Source organism: Callithrix jacchus, chromosome 5, assembly GCF_049354715.1.
Source record: "Callithrix jacchus isolate 240 chromosome 5, calJac240_pri, whole genome shotgun sequence".
NCBI lineage: Eukaryota > Metazoa > Chordata > Mammalia > Primates > Cebidae > Callithrix > Callithrix jacchus.
In genome coordinates, this window is record NC_133506.1 from 90,993,021 (window position 1) to 91,007,171 (window position 14,151).

The 14,151-nt window shown below is 43.8% G+C and overlaps 1 long non-coding RNA gene and 1 pseudogene across 2 annotated transcripts in view; one reads left to right on the forward strand and one right to left on the reverse strand.

The window, feature by feature from the left end:
- Positions 1 to 215: 215 nt before the first annotated feature.
- LOC144582614 (uncharacterized) lies at positions 216 to 2,409 on the reverse strand. Its single transcript, XR_013535671.1, has 3 exons — positions 2,351 to 2,409; positions 1,564 to 1,702; positions 216 to 423 (listed from the first exon to the last, which is right to left on the reverse strand). It is a non-coding gene; the product is annotated as an uncharacterized LOC144582614 (long non-coding RNA).
- Positions 2,363 to 14,151, forward strand: part of LOC100408637 (putative helicase with zinc finger domain) — a 53,576-nt pseudogene continuing 41,787 nt past the window's right edge. The window contains exons 1-3 of the transcript XR_013535668.1: positions 2,363 to 2,410; positions 3,685 to 3,740; positions 7,931 to 7,987. The product of XR_013535668.1 is annotated as a putative helicase with zinc finger domain (transcript). The remainder of the gene's footprint in view (positions 2,411 to 3,684; positions 3,741 to 7,930; positions 7,988 to 14,151) is intronic.

Consider the following 14,151-nt stretch of genomic DNA (forward strand, 5'->3'; position numbering starts at 1 on the left):
GCACTCCCTTTCATCAACATGCCCATCCCTGAGAGCAGTTTGGTCATGTATTCGACTAACAACTTGCTGAGTGTCTATGTAGGTGCCAGGCCCTGGTCTAGTCACTGAGGCAAATAAGCCAGACAGGGCCTGTGCCCTGATGGAGCCTATGCTCTAATAGGGGCGGGGCAGATGAGAAACAACTAACAGACAAACAAGAGAACTTGTAACACAGGTCAGGTGTTCAGAGTGACTTGCTTTTACTTATATTAGGTTGGTGCAAAAGTCATTGTGGCTTTTGCCATTACTTTTGCATTAACCTAATAGTAACCTCAGACTACACACAGAAAGGTGTCATGCAAACTGAACAACCACTGAGTCAGTGCATACCAGTGGCTAAATAAGTGCAAAGGAGGAATTGGAAAAGAAGCATCCGGGGTGCTCCTGGAAAGAGAAGTTGGAGCCTTCTTTAGATAGGCCAAGCATTCCATTTTTCCAGCAGGAGGGGCACCGCCTCCCCCTAGCCTAGCCCGTGCCCTTGGTGGCTACCAAAGCTGGGTGGTCTAAGAACCTGGCTCCAGTCTCCAGTTTCTCCACTCATTCTGAGCTGAGAAGCGGGTGACTCAGGGGAGGCTGCTCCCCAGAACGCAGCATTCTTGGCTGGGAATGACTCATTACCTCGTTCCCTCTCTCGAGAGTGACCCGGGGCCAGTCCCTCAATGTGTCCACACCTCACTCTTCTCATCACACCGGGACAATTGCCTGGTGGAGTTTTTGGCTCCCCAGGGGCGGGGCTCCCGTCTGCCACTGTCCAGGTTCCTCCTGAGGCTGCTGATAGGGTCTGGAGGAGCGTAAAACCCTCGGGTAGACCCAAGGCCCAGGCCCTCCCCGTGCACCGAAAGGAGATTTTAAAGCCGGTGCCTGCGCGTTCTTTTAAATGCAGAGCCGTTCAACAGCATTTTGCACCGAATACAATTAGCAAGCATTCCTGTTTTGGAGGATTTTCTTTTGGACACCTCCTTGTTGTAAAAACTTGCTTGGGGGGGGAAAAAAAAAAAGCAACTGGAGCAGGCCTCCAAAGACAGCAAAAATCAGGGACCTGAGGTTCTGGGAAGAACTCGGGCGGAGGGTGACAACGGATCTCCTTCGCAAGGGGGACCGGGGCGGCTGGACGCCGGGGCTCCAGGGTACCGGCGGCGACCGGGTCAGGGCCCGGGGCCAGTGCTCTCTCTGCTCGCCCTGAGCAGCCGAAAGCTGGCTCGGTGTCGCGGGGAGAGGATGCCCTGCAGCAGGGGGAAGGCAGGCTAGGGGTGCTCCCCCGAATCAGAAACCCCGGCCCGCGCCGAGGAGACTCGCACTTTCCAACGCTGCAAGTCGCAGCCCGGAGAAGCCGGGCGTCCCCACCTCCCGCCTCTCGAGCTGGAGCGGCGTCCGGGGTTCTCCCCCGGCCGGGTCGCCTGAGTTTGCCGCTGGACTGGGACCCGCCAGGTGGATCCGGACAGGCGCTCCCTGCTCTCAGCCCAAGACCCTCCCCCGAGCCCAGGCGGCTTCCGCGCCACCCCCCGGGCCCACGTCCCCGATTACCTGCCCCGTAGTCACAGTCCACAGCCCCGAAGCTCCTAGGCGGGATCCCCGGAGCCCGGAGCCACATTCCTAGGGGAGGGGTCTCCACCTAGAGGGTCGCGGATCACGTTACCCGCCGGGAGGAGGAGACCGCTGAAGGCTGAGTAAACCAGGGGTAAAAAGTTGCATTTGGCTCATTCTTTTTTTTTTTAAATCGTGCTTCGACGCTGGTGGACTCGGGGACGCGCCGTCCTCCCAGTTCCGGGAGCCCGACGGCCCCGGGGCGCTTTCCCAGGGCCAGAGGCACCTCTCCGGCCGGCGAGTGCGGAGCTGGTCTACGGGGCCCTGAAGGCGACCCCGGCTGCCCGCGGGCTTCCTGGAAGCGGGGCCGCAGGAGCAGAAACGCTCACATCCACGCGCACAAATAAATCCGTGAGCTGCTCCGCGCCGCCAGCCGCAGGGAAACCGCGGGCTGATTCAATGCAGACGCGGGGCGTCTGCCCGGGCAGGAGCGCAGCGGGTCAAGAAGACCGGGCGTGGGGGCAGGGAGGCTGGGGCAGGAGAAAGAGAAAAAACCCCAAAGTCACCTTTCAAAAATGCGGGTGAATTTTCAATGCGGGCCGCCCGCGGGAAGGGTGGGGGCCGGGCTGCGGGCGCCGGGGCCGGCGGGCCACCCCGGGCAACTTTCAGGGAGGGAGGCGCGGCCGGAGGGGGCGGCGCCGGCGCCCGGAGTCGGGAGTCGGGAGTCGGGAGTCGGCGGCCGGGGGGGCGGGGGGGTGGGGGTGTCCCTTTAAAGGCTCTTTCTTACCCATAATGCTTTGTGGGGACGTTGACAAGTGGATCCAAGATGGCGTAGAAAGTAATGACAGTTAAGTCTTGACTTCCCCCTTCTCTGCTCCTGGGGCCGCTCCGCGAGCTCCCGGAGCCCTCCAGGGAGGGGACCCGACTACCCTCCGGTGTCCCGGTCCCGGGGCGCGGCGGGCCCGGGGCGGGCTGTGGGCCGGGGAAGCGGGGCTCTTCGAGGCGAGGCCCGGACGCTGGGGCTGTTTACAGCTTCTTCCCCTACTCAGTCCCAGTCCCCTCCGCTGGGGGCCACGGCCCCCTGGGCCCTGGCCGGGGAGGGGGCCTTGCACGCCGGGCCCGGGAGCCTGCGGGAGGTTTCTCCGGCCCGGGCACTCTGGGAGTGGGACTCGAGCCTCCCTGCACGTTCCCCTCCTCTGGGTCACGGCTGGGGGTGGGGAGCGTGCGGGCCTCCCACGCCCCGCTCGATGCCCACCTCAGGGCTCGGACTTCTACCGGGTGGGGCGGAGGCCAGAGCTGGGGTCCTCGGAAAAAGTGGGTCAGGGGTGCGCTCCCTCCCTCCCCCGCGGAGGGCTTTCGGCCCGAGATTCACTTTCTTCCCCCCTTTCCCCGCCCCCTCCTCGGAATTGCTCTTTGGCGCACAAGTACATCAACAAAAATAAAGATGGCTCTCTTTTCCTGGAGATTCCTTGAGAGTACTCCAGTACCCTTTTCAAGGGCTCAGAGACTGCAGTCTTACCTAGGGAACTTTGATTCCTCTCCCCCAAATTACTGGAGACTTCTGCACCCTAGCCTTTGCTGAGAATCCTTCAGACAGGGCAGGAAGTCAGGCTCCTGTGATTCTTCTTAGATCAGGATCCTCAGGTTTTGTTTGCAGTTCAAAAATTGTCATTCCTTCTCCCTCACAACTTACACTTTTAAGGCAAATCATTAATATAATAAAGTGTAACTTCAGAGACAGTGGATTCCTGGAGGGGGGGGAGGGAGGAGTTGTCTGTCTTGCCTAGTTTGTTCTTAATTTAGCTCTTTCTTAAAGGCATATTAATAAAATTTCCTCTCCATTTCTTTCTGGTTTTGAAAGTAAGGTCAGTCCGGGTTGAAAAAGATAACTATTATGTTTTTTAGTTTTAAGTGCATGGAATAATCTATTCTTTTATCTTACTGAAAGGAAATGTTATAAGGTCAAAGAAACACTCACTTGCAAAGCTACACACTGTACCATTTTTGTAACTTTTTCCATTTCAAATTTAGATGCCCTTTCACTTAAGGCTGATAAAATGTTTGCTGCTGATAATGTCTGTTACTGGTGTTGTATAGACACATCTTTTCTGTTTGCCTCAGGAATTGGATGAAGTAATTGATCACTAATGAACTATAGTGCTGGTGAGATGTGTAAGGTGAGACTGCAGTTAAAAGTTATTTCCTTTTTTTCCTTCTTTATTTTAATCAATCCGCAAGAGTAAGGCTGAAACTGAGTAATTTGGTGGGGCCATCTTTGTTTTCCAAATATATCACTCAGTCAAATGGGTCTGTGAGCAGGGCTAGATTTAGAAAGGAAAAATATGTTGAATGTACCAATCTTTTCAGTTGCTCTAACATACTCAAACATAGTGGTACTTACTAAGAGCCAAAGGTTACTTGCAGCTATTCTTGATCAGTATCTATCTTCACCAGGGGTAATTATAGTTTTCCTATTCAAATTTTCTTGCATAACTTTAATTGGGTATCTTAATTTTATTTGTGTTTTGGTGTCTGTCACCTTCTGTACATTTAGTCCTGGTGATTGTGTATGTGGATTTTGTGTATTCATGATTTGTGGGACTCTTGTAAAGTACACTCTTTCCATTGGAAACAGTTAGGCAGGTCAATCACTCCTGCTTTTATTTTCTGAAAAATGGAGTAGTATTTGTCTCTTTAATAATTATTTTGAAATAAAGATGATGGTGTTGAGATCTGTTTAGCTTATTAGGGATAAGACTAGTTTATCATTATGTTCTGATCACACATGGTATGTGAATTCAAAGTGCTTTATTTAATCTAATTTGTAATGCTTTGGACTTAAAGGATATTATTGATACAGTGTTAGTGAATAGTTTTCTCTGCTAGAGAGAGGAAGAGAAGTTTGCTACTTTTACGTTTTTCACAAGCAGTTTTCTCAACCTAAAATATTTTACCAAGTTTTTTTCTTTTTTTTTTTAGAAAAATGTAATTATGGTCAGTTGATTAGTTACTGTAGCTTTTTCACCCCCCCCCACACATCTGGGCTTCTGGATTTTGAAATCCTCTCACAAATTTTTTATGTCTGTCACAATATCTGTTTAAGAAGAATAAACTGTGCTTTTTTTCTCTAGATTGAGGCATATCATTGACATTTTGCCTTAAAAAAATAAGGAAAGGAAGATGGATATAGATTCTTTTGTAAGTGCATATACCACATTTTCTTCTGTTTGAAACAGCAGTGCTTATGTTTACTTCATATAATTTTTATTTTTGGCAGAGCAAATATGGATTTTTAAACTTATTTTCATTTTGCAGATGCAGGCATATTCCTGCCTTAGACCTCTCAATTTGAACTTTTTATCTTTTTTTTTTTGAAACCTACAGATAACTGTGGAAAGGAGCTGGTGGTCTGCTTTTTGCCTATGGAGATGTTCATTTGTAGTCTAGAATGGACTGTTTCGAAGTAGGTAATCTTGTGTGGCTAATGTTGTTTGACCTGAATTGTGTCAAGACATTTTCCACAGTTCTCACACATGTAGACTATGTGAAGTGTTAGTATTCATTTCAAAGTGAAGTTAGTGGTTGGCCACCAAACAACTTGTTACACAAAGTATTCTAAAATGGGAAATGCCATAGTATTGAAGGTTGTGGTGAGGTAGAAGTCTGTGTCTCTGAGCTGAATAAAGACATAGCTTGTTTAGTCTGTCCTTTTGGCTGGGAAACTAGGACACTATTTTTAGGTAAGGCTGTAGTTTTTGAAAGTAAGTACCTTTGTATCAGCTGGTAAACTTGATTATTGCATTTGTTAACAAATTTCCTTTTCTAATACCATAGATATTAAAATACATTGTCTTAAAGTTGGTATATATTTATAGACTGTCCAGTTTTCACTGGAAGAGGAGTGATACCAAAACAACAGGAAAAGTCATTTTTACTTGCAAAGGGCCTCGTGTAATTTAAAAATCTACAGCATATTCATGAAAGGCTAAGAACAGTGCAGAGGGATCTACAAGTAAGTAGCCCAGATCTTATAAATGCATGTGTTCTCTGTTTAAGCAATAGGCTTGGCATTAATATTGAATGCAGATTAGTCTATAATTATCTGTCAGACACCCTAAGATCCAAATACAGGCCCCATACGGGAAATAAGGACCTTTGCCTGTTGTTTCAAATGTACAGAAGATTTGGGGCCAAGTTTATCAACAATAGTTACCCAAGAGAGGGAGAGGAACTACTTAAAAAATTATAGGCAACTTTTTAGGTTTTATTTTCATTAAACTTAGGTGAATATATGTGTAGATGTAAGCGTAGATGTAAGCAGATGTAATTGGATTTCTAAGTAATATTTTGAAATGTTTCTAGAAGAAAAGTGATACAGTGGAGAGTATGCTGTACCATCTTACAATTCATTTCAGTTAATGAGTGCAGTCAGGGTTACTTCTGTAGCATTGGCTAGAAGCAGCATATAACATGAAGGTTTATTGCTTTGAGGGTGGCTGGGATAATAGTTTTGAGTAATCCTGAATCTATTAGAAGTTAATATTCCTCTTTTTAAAAAGACCACTATAGATGTAACAAGAAGAATGTTACTTATATATACATGTAATAACTATTTTGGTCAAGTTCTAATTGTTTAAAAGAAATGGAAAGTATGTCATAACAGCAATCATACCAACTCATTTACTCTTGTAAATTGTACTGGGTCAATTTCTCCAAGTGAGAGCAGGAAGTTGTTTGGTAAAAGCAGAGTTTATACATTCATCTTGCCTTGGAACAAAAAGAACTGATTCATCCTCAGGTTCTTCAAAGAATGCATGGCACCTTTTTTGACCGAACCATTCTGAAGTGTGAATGTTCGTGATTTTTGTCATTTCTGTGCCATATTTTAGGTGTTGTTGGAACATCTGAATTTGCCTTTTGGCATTCTTGTGCAGAAATTCTCTTTGTTGTGATGAAAATGTCCTATAATGCGAGCTTCCTGTTAGTAGGCAATATGTTTAACTAATATAGTTTATTTATTTGTTTAACTAATATAGTTTATTTATTTATTTATTTATTTATTTATTTATTTTTTGAGACGGAGTTTCGCTCTTGTTACCCAGGCTGGAGTGCAATGGCACGATGTCGGCTCACCGCAACTTCCGCCTCCTGGCGGTTCAGGCAATTCTCCTGCCTCAGCCTCCTGAGTAGCTGGGATTACAGGCACACGCCACCATGCCCAGCTAATTTTTTGCATATTTTTTAGTAGAGACGGGGTTTCACCATGTTGACCAGGATGGTCTCGATCTCTTGACCTCGTGATCCACCCGCCTCGGCCTCCCAAAGTGCTGGGACTATAGGCTTGAGCCACCGCGCCTGGCCAATATAGTTTAAAAAAATGTTTACTTTTATGAAAACTCCTGTATGCTTATGGTAAACAAGTTTAAGCAGTACTTAAGTTCGTAAAGTAAAAAAGTTTAAAAAAAAAAAAAAGCCTCTGTTCTTCCTCTGTCTCTAGTCCTGCTCCCCTTAGCTGACTGTGGTAAACAGCCGGGTATCATTTAGCTTTTGGAAGACCTCTCTATTCTTGAGATATTCTGGCAGTGTGGAAGTAGAGTGAGAAGTCAGAAAAGGCATGGTCATTGAACCAGTTTAGATGTTGTGCAGGGACTATTCTGTTCTTATTTTCTATGATAAGTAGTAATGATAAACTCCCGTCAGTTTAAGATAACTCTAATTGAATTTTGAAACACAAAAACAGTTAATTTTTTGGTCAGGTTGGTAGTTTCGATTTGTTTATCTTTTAAAGAAATATGTGTGAATTGAACTCATATAATGTTAGAGCTGGTGGGGGTTAATGGTGGTAATGAATTACCATCTGTTGAATTTTAGGATAAACTGCACAGTATATTTACTATTGGCTTTTTGTAACTCATTATCTCCTTTAATTCTTATAACAACTCACAAGACAGTTATTTCCGTTTTACAAAGGAAGAAATTCAGGCTTAAGTGTGACTCAACTAAAGTAACATCAGGAGACCAGTAAAGTAGTGGAGCTGGTGTTCTTTCTGGAAAGCCTGTGCTCTTCTTTCTCTAGCTAGTCTAAGTGACTTCTTTTCCAGATAAGGAAATTTAGGCCTGAAGAAATTAAATGAGTTGCTCAAGGTCACACAGCTCAGAAGTAGCAACATTAAACCAAGCTGCTTTTTTTTTTTTAATCTTTGGAGGCTTATCTCAAGACTCTTGGTCCAATGCTGGTCATACTACATTTTATTGAACTACTGTGGACCAAAAGACTATGCTGGGAATATTAGATACAAATACTTTGGAACTCTTACCTTGGTGTTTTCTACTATGTATTAAACAAACTTTCTTCTTTGTCTTTCAGAAATTATAAAGAGCTCTGATGGGCTATTTGGGTGATACCCAGTGCAGTGAACTGCAGGTGAGTAAGGTTTAGGAGAACTTTATTTAGAAAACAAGAATTTTATAATGTCTGAAAAAGATACAAAGAGACTTAATATAGACTAGAATGGCCAGAAAGAATAAGGTAGGACAGGGTGAAGTGATACAGGGCTGTAGTGAAGCAGTGGTATGGTGAAGGCACAGATCCTAAGGGAATTGGTTTCTTCTGGAACAGGCTCAATGATGAACAAACTCCAAAGAGACTGCCTGCTGCCTTGTCAGGTTAGTTTGAAAAGAGTGAGGGTAGGTTAATCTTCCACTTCTGTTCCCATGAGTAACTGCATAGGGGCTCAACTTGTCTGCATGCTGTTGGAACTTGAGAGTTCTTCAGTTTTGTGTCAACATTCTTGAGTGACAATTACTTTGTGCTCTGATGACCTTGGTTAAGTACTCAATTGTTTTTCCTGTTATCTGCTGTTTCCATAGTGTCATGAATGACTGTATAGATCTAAATACTGAGGACATATCAATAGAAACAAAAGGTTGAACGTTTTTTCCTAGTGGTTGTACTACCTCTATCTATTCATACTATTAGTCTTTCAGATGATTTATCTTTTGCTGAAATGTCTGTTAATTAAAGACAACTTAGTCTTGAGTACTTATGATTTCACAGTAATTAATCTTCTTGGTCAGCTACAGTATCTTGGTCTTTCATTATTACACTTAGAAAATGGTAATATTACAGAAATAAATTAGAAGGCTTTTTAATACTGTGCTTGTGAAGCATCAAAGTTAAAATTATTATCATTATTTTTTTGAGACGGAGTTTCGTTCTTGTTACCCAGATTGGAGTACAATGGCGTGATCTCGCTGACTAGCACCCTCCACCTCCTGGGTTCAAGCGATTCTCCTGCCTCAGCTTCCCAAGTAGCTGGGATTACAGGCATCTGCTACCATGCCTGGCTAATTTTTGTATTTTTGCAGAGATGGGGTTTTACATGTTGGCCAGGCTGGTCTTGAACTCCTGACCTCATGTGATCCACTCCCCTCAGCCTCCCAAAGTGCTAGATTACAGGCATGAGCCAATGCGCCTGGCCTAAAATTATTTTTTAATGAATTTTCAATACTTGTCTTTTGTGAGATATCTTCATCTCCAGAAAGCTTCAGCTCTTTTTTTTTTTTTTTTTTTTTTTTTTGAGTTGGAGTTTTGCTCTCGTTGTCCAGACTGGAGTGCAATGGTGCTATCTTGGCTCATTACATCCTCCACCTTCTGGGTTCAAGTGATTCTCCTGCCTCAGACTCCCAAATAGCTGGGACTATAGGCATGTGCCACCACGCCTGGCTGATTTTGTGTTTTTACTAGAGATGGGGTTTTATCATGTTGGTCAGGCTGGTCTCGAACTCCTGACCTCAAGTGATCCACCTGCCTAGGCCTCCCAAAGTTCTGGGATTATAGGTGTGAGCTACTGTAGCCAGCTAGCTAGCTTCAGCTCTTAATAAAATTACTTTCCATCCTCCCTTTTGCACTCTGGCTGTGTAAGACTTAAAAGAATATCTCCAGCTACTTTTTACTCATCTAGTTTAAGCTGGACTTTTTAACTTTGTGTTTTTTGTAGTTAAAAAAACTCTATCTACGTTTTGCTTTTAGTTGTTCTCAGGTGTCCTTGGCCCCTGGTTCTTTAATTTATCTGAGTCCATACTGCCTTTTAACTGATACAGCCCTCTGCTAAGTCAGCAAGTTGGCCTTGAGAATCCCAGAGACTTTAATGTGGCAATACTGTATGTATTTAGGGTTTACAGTGAAACTTGGGCTGACTACTTGCTGATTGTTAAAGTGATAAGTAAATTGTTAAAAGTAATAAATAAATGTTAAACTAATAATTTTTTTTTTAAGAGGAGTCTTGCTCTGTCACTCAGGCTGGAGTGCACTGGTGGAATTTAGGCTCACTTAACCTCTGCCTCCTGGGTTCAAGCGATTCTCCTGCCTCAGCCTCCTGAGTAGCCAGGACTTTGCCATGTTGCTCAGGCTGGTCTCTAACTCCTGACGTTAAGCGATCTACCCACCTTGGCCTCCCAAAGTGCTGGGATTACAGGCATGAGCCACCATGCTCAGCCAGGTTCTTTGTTTCTTGAGTGTATGCTCGTTTTGCATGATTTGTCTCCTACTGGTTCATAGGGATGATCACAGGACCAATTGAGGCAGTGTGCTGGTCCTTGAAAAACTGGGATCTGGGTTAGCTACAGGTCATCATGACCAAGGAGAGTATGAAAATGCTCAGTCAAGGCCAAAGTGAGCCATGGAAGGGAGGGGGGGTCCTTTTGAGACTTGATAAGACTTGTGTCCTTGGTGGAACTTTCTTACTTAATGTTGAATAAATTGATATTAAATAAATTGTTAAATGTTGGGTTATTAATGCAGTTGATTTTCTTTTTGGCATTTCTTTCAAAATATACATATTTTTATTCATTTTAAATTATGGTACATTATAGTTTTTTTTTAAAGTTTATTAGATCATGAAACATTTACATCTTATAGATTTTGTAATTTAAATTTATATATTGAAAGGCTGCAAAAATAATTTCATCAAGTGATGCTACAATTTGCCTAAGTCTTTTTATGTAACATATGTATACTGCTCTCTGGCTGGTTTTCAGTGAACACTTTAATCTACATCATTGTAGATATTGTTACATTTTTTCTAATGATATCTTTAGGATAAATTCTGGAGTGCAGTATTGTGTTAGAGGGTATGACTGTTTTTATGGCTCCTCACATACACTGTCATACTGTTTTCAAAGGTGTTACACCAGTTTGCCTTCCTAACAGATATAAGAATATACCTGTTTCACCATACGTAGGACAGAAACCCATTTTTTCCTCAGAAGTTTTTGTGAATTTAATAGTGTAAAATGGCACTTACATTTCTTTGTTATACAGTGTTGAATTTAACTGTTTGAGCCTCTTTATGGTGAATTGTTTGTTGATGCCTGTTGCTTTATTATACAGTTAACTATTGTGAGCTCTGATTGGTAAGGCTAGTATAACATGGTCAGTAAAAATTGTTAAGAGAATATGGTGGAAATGGTAAATGATCTTGGGAATAGTGGTTGAAGGGGAACAGATGGATTATTTCAATATTCAGTTCAGCAAGCATTTAATGGGCATCTACTGTGAGTCACTTTGTATCACAGTGTCTTCTGAGTGGTTCTCAAGTAATTGTGGTATGTGCTGAGTTGAAGCAGGACACTGCTTGAGACTTGACCATTTGTGGGTTCTGGCTTCTGTTGTCTCTCTGTGGCTGCTTGGATTGCTGAGAAGACCACCACTGTCTAGGCCATCTTTTTTTTTTTTTTTTTTTTAATTTAATTAATTAATTTATTTATTTTAAAGATGGGGTTTCATCATGATGGCCAGGCTGGTCTTGAACTCCTGACCTTAGATGATCCACCTATCTTGGCCTCCCAAAGTGCTAGGATTACAGGCGTGAGCCACCGCGCCCAGCATAGGCCATCTTTAACTCATTCGGGGCATACCAATGTGCCGTGGCATACCCTTTGAGAAGCTCTGTTCTGAGGGATACAACGATAAACGAAACATCGTTCCATTGACAAGGAACTAATCATCTGTAGAGAGAATGGGGCACCCTCAAATGAAAGGACTAACAGGAATTTAATAGGTGCCATTGAAGGGGGCTATACAAGGTACTTAGGGATTAAGTGGAGGGAGTGATACTGCCCCCTTGGGGATATGAGGGAACACTTCAACTGAAGAGGTGGCATTTAAATCACACCACCAGGAAGCTGAGAAGCCATGGGAAGAGGGCATTCTGGAGGGAAGTCTGGGGGTTATGTCAGAAATGTGGATGTGATGAAATTGCATATCCAAGTTACCTGGGTCCTGGGGTACATAAAGGAACATAATATAAGGTGGGACTGCCAATAGGTCAGGACTGGGTTTTGGAGAGGTTTTTTTTTTTTTTTAAATATTTAACTTTTTGTTATTTTTATGTTTTATAGAGATGGGGGTCTTGCTGTGTTGCCCAGGCTATCTTGAACTCCTGGCCTGCAGCACTCGGCCTTCCAAAGTGCTGGGATTACAGGCCTAAGCCACTATGCTTGGCCTTGGAGGTTCCTAAATGTCAGACTAAGGACCAGTATGATGGATTGTAGGGAAGAGAATTTAGAGGCAGAGACTTTAGTTGGGTTCATAGTAGCAATCTAAGTGAGAGGATGAGTGCCTAAATTGAATTGGTGGCCATGGCAGGAATTCAAGAGGTATTTTGGAGGCTGAATGGAGGGATGTGACTAATTAGATGGGGTAGGGTGGGAACAGGTAATTCTGTATCTCTTTTTTTTTTTCTGGAGTGCAGTAGCTCGATCTTGGCTCATGCAACCTCTGCCTCCCAGGTTCAAGTGATTTTTCCGCCCCAGCCTCTTGTTGCCCAGGCTCGTCTTGAACTCCTGAGCTCAAGCCATCAGCCCACCTTGGCCTCCCAAAGTTCTATCTCTCTCTCTCTTTTTTTTTTTTTTTTTTTTTTGAGATGGAGTCTCTCTCTCTTGCCCAGACTGGAGTGCTGTGGCACTGTCTTGGCTCACTGCAAACTCCACTTCCTGAGTTATAGCAATTCTCCTGCCTCAGCCTCCTGAGTAGCTGGGATTACAGGTGCCCTCTACCACACCCGGCTAAGTTTTGTATTTTTAGTAGAGATGGGGGGCGGTTTACCAGGTTGGTTAGGCAGGCCTTGAACTCCTGACCTCAAGTGATCTGCCCGCCTCGGCCTCGCCAAGGGCTGGGATTATAGGCATCAGCCCCCTAAGTTCTATAACTCAAGTCAGAGATGAGGCTGTGGTTTTTATGGTTGCGTGGCTGGAAGAATGGGACATTAAGAAAAAAAAAATAGGTAGGTCACAAGGGAGAATGGCTCTTAGGAGTTTAGAATTAAGACAAATTTGGTTTTGATTGTATTGAGTTTAAGGAGCTCATAGAAAGTTGGAATCAGAATTTAAATCCTACAAGGAACTTCAGAGATTTAATGGGGCAACAGCTAAGGAAGTTTAGGGCCCTGAAAAGTTAGAGGAATCAGTGAGGTCTCACAGTTAAAGCAGAACCAAGATGGAAGCTTCAAGATCCTCAGTCCATGATTTTCTTCTCTGCTTCACACTGAAAAATCCTGAAGGTTCACAGCTGTGGTGTTTCCTAACCTAGGCAGCAGTGCTCAACAGAGAGTGGGAAGCGACATAGTTCTGTTGGGGAGTGAGGACTTTATTTTTTATTTTTTTATTTTTATTTTTTTGAGAAGGGATCTTGCTCTGTCACCCAAGCTGGAGTGCAGTGGCACGATCTTGGCTCATTGCAGCCTCTGCCTTTCAGGTTCAAGCAGTTCTCCCACCTCAGCCTCCCGGGGTGGCTGGGATTACAGTGGCACACCACTATGCTCGCCTAATTTTTGCGTCTTTAGTGTATGTGGAGTTTCACCATGTTGGCCAGACTGGTTATTTTTTAATTAAAAGTTTCTTATTATGGACATTTTCAGACACACAAAAGTAGAAAGAAGAGTGTAATCAATCCCCATGTACCCACTGTCCAACTTCAACAGTTCTCAGTATTGTTTCCTCCCTCTACATCAATTACAGTGAAGCAAATGGTGAAGCAAAAGTAATTTGGTGACCTTAAATTTTGTGTATTAACAAGTAAGGAGAGTCAACAAGTTTAATAGGATATGTTCTTAGGTCTCTGCATGGGGTCTAGAGTAAAGAGAAAGAGGATTAATTCCAGAATTCCTATGCTGCCTCAATTTTGTGTCTTTGGGCAAATTAATTTAAGTCTTCTGGGACTAAGTCTTTTTGTTTTCCATGACAATGAAACTTGCTGCTTGTTAAAAACTTATAAAATACATGTCTGGGCGCGGTGGCTTATACCTGTGATCCCAGCACTTTGAGAGCCCTATGCAGGCGGATCACGAGGTCAAGAGTTTGAGACCAGCCTGGCCGACATGGTGAAACCCTGTCTATAAGAAAAATACAAAAATTAGCTGGACATGGTGGCTCATCCCTAATTCCACCTACTCGTGAGGCTATGGCAGGAGAATCACTTAAACTTGGGAGGCAGAGGTCGCAGTGAGCTAAGATCATGCCACTGCACTCCAGCCTGGGTAGCACAGCAAGACTATGTATGTCTTGGAAAAAAATTATAAAATACAGATG